Genomic DNA, 6,804 nt, shown 5'->3' with positions numbered 1-6,804 from the left:
AGAGTTACTCCAGAAATAATTGGATAGCTGAAGGCTGGAATTATTCTACTATTGTTCAGTACTATTAGACTGCACTGGCTGCCTGTTGTCTTCCGGGTGCGCATCAAGGTGTTGGTTACTACCTTTAAAGCGCTTCATGGCTTAGGACCGGGATACCTACGGGACCGTCTACTGCCAACGTCTATCTCCCAACGACCGGTGCGCTCTCACAGAGAGGGGCTCCTCAGGGTGCCGTCAATGCCAAGCAATGTTGGCTGGCGGCCCCCAGGGGGAGGGCCTTCTCTGTGGGGGCTCCTACCCTATGGAACGAGCTTCCACCTGGACTCCAACAAATACCTGACCTTAGGACCTTCCACCGCGAACTTAAAACCTACTTATTTCGTCTTGCTGGACTCGCTTAAATTTTAAATTATCAAATTGATTTTATGGGTTTTAAATTTTTTGTAAATTTTAGAGAGTAATATTTTATCTATAAGTAGCCATATCAAATAGGTTTTTTAAGGGTTGTTTTTAGTTTTGTATTGTTGTTTTCTTTCTGTATTTTATTCTTGGCTGTACACCACCCTGAGTCCTTCGGGAGAAGGGCGGTCTATAAATAAAAATATTCTATTCTATTCTATTCTATTCTATTATTGTACTGAGAAAGGGCTTTGCAAGGGACGGGTGAAGACTGACCTAAAAGTTTTACACAAATTTCAGTAAACAATGGCCAAATTTCTTGGGACACATGATAGAAAATATAAATATATATCAAAAGATGGAGGTAGTTACCTATAAAGAACTTCTTTGTATGGAAAAGGGGGAATTACAATTAAAATCCAGAGAAAAGATGGGGGAAGAAGGGAAAAATTATACATGGTTCCAATATGGACAATTACAAGCTAGATGGAAATTAGATCAAAAAATAGGTGTTAAGCAAACTGAGGATAATTTGTTAAAACAAATGAGAGATCAAGGCCAACAGCATATTAAGAGGTTGTATAATGTATTAGTAGAAATAGACTCAGAGTCCGAACTAGTTAAGGATTGTATGATTAAGTGGGCACAAAATTTTCAGCAACCAATAATGTTGGAAACTTGGGAAAGAATTTGGGTGAGGAATGTTAAATTTACACAAGCGCAAAATATGAGAGAAAATTTTTATAAGATGTTTTATAGATGGCATTTAGACCCCAAAAAGTTGTCATGTATGTATCCTAATGTACAGGCTAAATGTTGGAGATGCGATTGTGAAGATGCCACTTATTACCATATATGGTGGACTTGTAAAAAAGTTAAAGCATTTTGGATTAAAGTATGGTGGATCATGCAGAATATTTTGAAAAAGAAGATTAAGTTTACTCCGCAGTTCTTTCTACTAGGAATAATTATGGATTGTACAGCTATAGAGACTAAATTGATTTTGAACTTAATAACAGCCGCAAGACTTTTGATTGCTCAGTATTGGAAGAAAGAAGAATTACCTACAATTGAAGAATGGACACTCAAAGTATCAAATCTGGCAGAGATGGCAAAAATCTCCACTTACTTGAAAGACTATACACTAGAAAAATATATTTTAGAATGGATTGTATAATGTGGATTGATTATATTCAAAATAAGTATCAGATAAAAAAATATCGAATAGCATATGAGTAAATTTAGGAAATATTTTGTATTAGATATATTTTTGAAGGAGAGGGGAATTGAGAGTGTGACTAAGTGTGGTGTGACTAGAAATTATAATTTAGGAATTATTTTGGATTATGATTATTAGTTTTGATACCCTGCATTTTGTTCTGGGAAGTCGGGGTGGGGGTGGGGGTAAGGGGAGGGAATTGGGGGTTTGGTAGAGATGGAGTGATGGTTAATGTACAGGATTATTGAAGATGTATAAATATAATTAATGCAGGGTCGGGTCTGCCCAGTTACCATTTTAGAACGGTGGGGAGGGAGAAAAGAGAGAGTAGGAGGTAGGAAAGAGGAGAAGAGGAAGGAAGAGGGGTAGAAGAGGGAGAAGGAAGGTGTAGGATGGAGGGAGGAGAGGATGTAGATAAGAGAAGGAGAGGAAGGTCTGGAAAGTAGAAGAAGGTAGAAGAGGGAAGAGTGTTAAAAAGGGGGGTGGTGACTGGGCAAGCCCGACTAATTGTATATAACTGTACATTGGATGAATTATTTGATATGATTGTAAAAATAAAACTTTTTATAAAAAAAAAATGGCCAAATTTCTTTATAATCATCCATCCATAATCTGCATGTGTATCCATAAATTAAATCTATTTCCATTGTTCTGCAATCCATTTTAGTAATAGGTATATAATTCAAATTTGAAAATACTTCAAAGTCCCTATCTCAAAATCAAATTAAAATGTTTTATGACATCTTCTCAAAACGTAACAATTTTAGGAAATCACAAAATAGTTTAATAAGCCTTATTTTCATAGCATCCAACAACTATTCCTTTTCTAAACACTGAGATTCACATTTTTGATAAAGCAATTATGACACTTTCCCATTGTGTAGGCAAAATGGGAATCTCCAATTTGTGGTTCCATTTGGGCTTTAAAGTCTGCATATCAAATTTAATGATTGATGAAAAAAATATTTTTAATAATTAAAGTGGGGGTTCTAAGGTTTAATGATCATATCGAATAATTGTAAATAATGTAGCTGAAGATGCCACCCACCCTAACTGAGATGTTGGTACAGATTGCAGTTCTTAATGCAGCCAGTGGGGGGCAACAAGTCAATGACTTTTTTATCCCTTAACAAAGGAAATTATTGTCTTGTTATTGATAAAGAAAAAAATCTCAACACTTGAATCTTCCACATCAGTTTTTTTTAATTAAAAAAAATCATGTTTAAGATGGGTATTCTCTCAGAGTGTCATTTTTGTGTAAGAAAAAAAAATCAAAAATGCTATTTTACACAACTGGCATACCACCCTTTCAAATTGATAGATATAGCAATAAGGGATATATCTTGAACTATAAAAAGATCTTCATATTTTCACCTACATTTTTTCTTCGCTCACAGCTTGACAATAACAAGGGAGGAGGGTGGATGGAATAGAGGGGTGGAAAATGGTATTCAAGCTTCCTAAGGCACTGTAAGACCTTGCTGGCGTCTCAAGGACAACCAAGCAGATGTTCCAGCTTGGCTGGCTGTTTCCTATTTTTAAAAAATGAACATTTTTTTAAAGCGATTGGTGGATATTTTGGTCTGTGGGTAGCCTGTAGGGAAAAGGGGGAATTAACTATGCTTGCTTTTGCATGGGAAACCCAGAGCTGGTTTCACTTCTTCTGTGCGAATAGAATAGAATGGAATGGAATGGAATGGAATAAGGACTGGAATAGTGAATAGACTAGACTAGACTAGACTAGAATAGAATAGAATAGAATAGAATAGAATAGAATAGAATAGAATAGAATTTTTATTGGCCATGTGTGATTGGATACACAAGGAATTTGTCTTGGTGCCTATGCTCTCAGTGTACATAAAAGAAAAGATACAAATAGGATAGGATAGGATAGAATAGGATTTTTTTTTATTGGCCAAGTGTGATTGGACACACAAGGAATTTGTCTTTGGTGCATACGCTCTCAGTGTACATAAAAGAAAAGATACCTTCATCAAGATACAACACTTACAACACTTAATGATAGTCATAGGGTACAGTGTGGTTTATTCTGTAAAGTTTTATACTCTTGGTAAAATAATGTCCCAGGAGTTCCTTTTTCTGGATTCGCCAACTGGACAGTTGACATTACCAATTAATTAGAGCAGTGCTTCTCAATTATTTTCTGTCATGCCCCCCTAGGAAGAGGAAAACATTTTTCACGCCCCCCGCGCAACTGTAAATAGTATCATTATTAAAAACACGGGCTTAGCTTGTTATGACAGTGTTTGCCGAGGTCAAACGCGCGCCCCTTTACGGAGCCTCGCACCCCCCCGGGGGGCGCGCCCCACTATTTGAGAAGCACTGAATTAGAGGTACTGTGTGTTGGGTCGGGCAATTGAGGAGGCAGGAGACAAGTCGTGTGTAACAACAGCTCTTTATTGTATGGTGTGAACCCAGCAACTAAACCATAGGAGCAGCTATCCTTATATATTATTCTGGCTGAGACACCAGCCAATCATCAACGTGTATTTTCCCTCCAAAAGTTCCCTCCAAAAGTCAAATACATTACACTCAAACTGTGTATGAGTATTCCAAAAGATCCCAGGAAATGCAAAATACAGTGCTTGTTAAAAGACATGCTTAATGATATGAATAGTGTTACTTTTATTTACAATAACATAATAAATACCAATAACATAAGGATATAGTGTCAGATTCAGGAAACTAAAACCTCCATCCCTTAACTGACAATTAAAATGATACCTTCAGAATTTAAGACGTTCACAAGGATTTATAGAACAGTAATTGAGCTTTTAACATCTATCCGGGCAAAGGAACTCCATGAAAAATACATTTTATTTATTATATAGAACAGAAAGGATTCTTTATTAGCCAAATGTGATTGGACACACAAGGAATTTGTCTTTGGTGCATATGGTCTCAGTATACATAAAGAAAAAAAAATAGAATATATTCACCAAGAATCATAAGATACATATATAAATACTATATTTATATATATATACTATATATATAAATAATATCATATATTATATTTTATTAATACATAGAGAGCCCCAGTTTGGTCTAGTGGTTAAGGCACCAGGCTAGTAACACGGAGGGCCATGAGTTCAAGTCTACTTTGGCTATAAAAGCCAGCTTAGGCTGGTTGCTCTTTCCCAGTCAAACCCAGCTCATGTGGTTGTGGCTGGGGGGAAAATAGGAGGAAGAAAGTTCACTGGATATGTTTGGCATCTTAAGTTATTTGTAAAAATGATACAGGTAGGATATATATATATATATTTATTTGAATTTATATCCCGCCCTTCTCCGAAGACTCAGGGCGGTTTACACTATGTTAGCAATAGTCTTCATCCATTTGTATATTATATACAAAGTCAACTTATTCCCCCCCCAACAATCTGGGTCCTCATTTTACCTAGCTTATAAAGGATGGAAGGCTGAGTCAATCTTGGGCCTGGTGGGACTTGAACTTGCAGTAATTGTAATTGTAGGCAGCTGTGTGTTAATAACAGGCTGCATTAGCCTGGTGAGCCACTTCCCAGCCCTTTTATATAAACAAACAAATAACATATCTTAAAAATAACGTTCATGTTGAGCACATTTACCTATCTCAAAGGGTAAGACTTAATAAACCCCTATGTCTGGGGTCTGCAAACTTGGCTTTTTTAAGACTGCTGGCTGAGGAACTCTGGGAGTTGAAGTCCACAAGTCTTAAAAGAGCCAAGTTTGCAGACCCCTGCCCTATGTCAATATCCAGCTATATACCTGTATATGTAATTTATTTAATATAATTTAATATAATCATTTGAAATATATATGGAATAAATGTACCTAAATTAATAAATTTAGTCCAACAATTAGTTTTTAATAAATACCTGCCTATTGCAGTAGTTTCTAATGATTAACAGAGTATCCAACAGTCCAGATGCAGTAATCAGATGCATCCGTGCTGGAATCCAAGTATGATCTTTAGAAATAAATATATCATTTTTCAAAAATCAAATGGCAGAAGGTAAGATAAACAACAAAAGTCAAAGAAAAAGCAGGCATCCTTTTACAGTATAAAAGCAGATGAAAAAAAGAAAACTAGATGGAAAAAATAGGGCTGCCTGCATCCCCACATCTTTTAAGAAATTCAAATTTAGGCAAGAAACTACAAAAGGATTTTTTTCAACAAGATAAGATCCTCTGTGATCCTGCATAGATACTATAATTTTATTTCTTGGTGTGTTTTTTCCCCAGTATAGTAATATTATAGAGGAGTGCACAGTTAGCCAGATGTTTAGATGGGATTTGACATTTTTCTTCCTGTTATCAAATCCTTCCCAAGGACCCTGGCCCGGGCAGATGTTGCTGATGGGTTAAAGGTACCTTCACAGGATTCCGAATAAAGCTGCCTTTTGCAACTGACTGGTGGTAGTTTTGTTAATGCTGAAAGTACTCAAATAGTGCTCCAGTTGTTTTGGGATTGCAACCAAAGCACCTGTAGTTATTGACACTACCTTTACTTTCTTTTGCCACGTTATTTTTTTTCTATTTGCAAGAATTTCATGATTTTCTCCAGTTCTTTCTCTTTTACTCTGCTCTTCCCAGTACTGCCTCATCCACTGTCCAGACGTTTTTGTCTTTCTTATCAACGATTGTGAAGTCTGGGCTTTTATGTGGCTTGTCTGTTTGAATTTCTTATTATTTCGTTTATTATTTCAGCTTTGAGGTCACCCAACTCCATAGCAATTCTTGGCAGCTTTCTGATGAAAATGAAAAGAAAATAAGATATACTGAGAAAAAAAAAAGTAATTGACTGGAAGCCAGGCAGGGCAAGAAAACCACAACCAGGCCTTTAGCCATCCAGGAAAGTCAAAATGGTGGGAGCAGGTAGAGGTAGCATTTCACAGGCAGCAGCACCACTAAGAAGGGCCATTTCCTAATTCCCACAAGATGACACTGCTTAATTGACAGGAGGTGGAATGTGCCCATGCTTGGTGACCTTACTTAATGAATGGAAACTCATGATGCAGACATGATCTTGGAAGCACTGAACAAACTCTTTCAAAGATTCTGGAGCACTAGGAAACTATCAGAAGGCTGGAAAAGAGTTGATGTACTTCCCATTTTCAAAAAAAGGGGGGGGGGAAATGAACTCAGAAAACTACAGACCAATCAACCTGACATCAATATTT

The sequence above is a fragment of the Ahaetulla prasina genome, chromosome 13 (assembly GCF_028640845.1).
Source record: "Ahaetulla prasina isolate Xishuangbanna chromosome 13, ASM2864084v1, whole genome shotgun sequence".
NCBI lineage: Eukaryota > Metazoa > Chordata > Lepidosauria > Squamata > Colubridae > Ahaetulla > Ahaetulla prasina.
The sequence above is the reverse complement of the archived record's forward strand: the minus strand, read 5'-3'. Positions refer to the sequence as shown.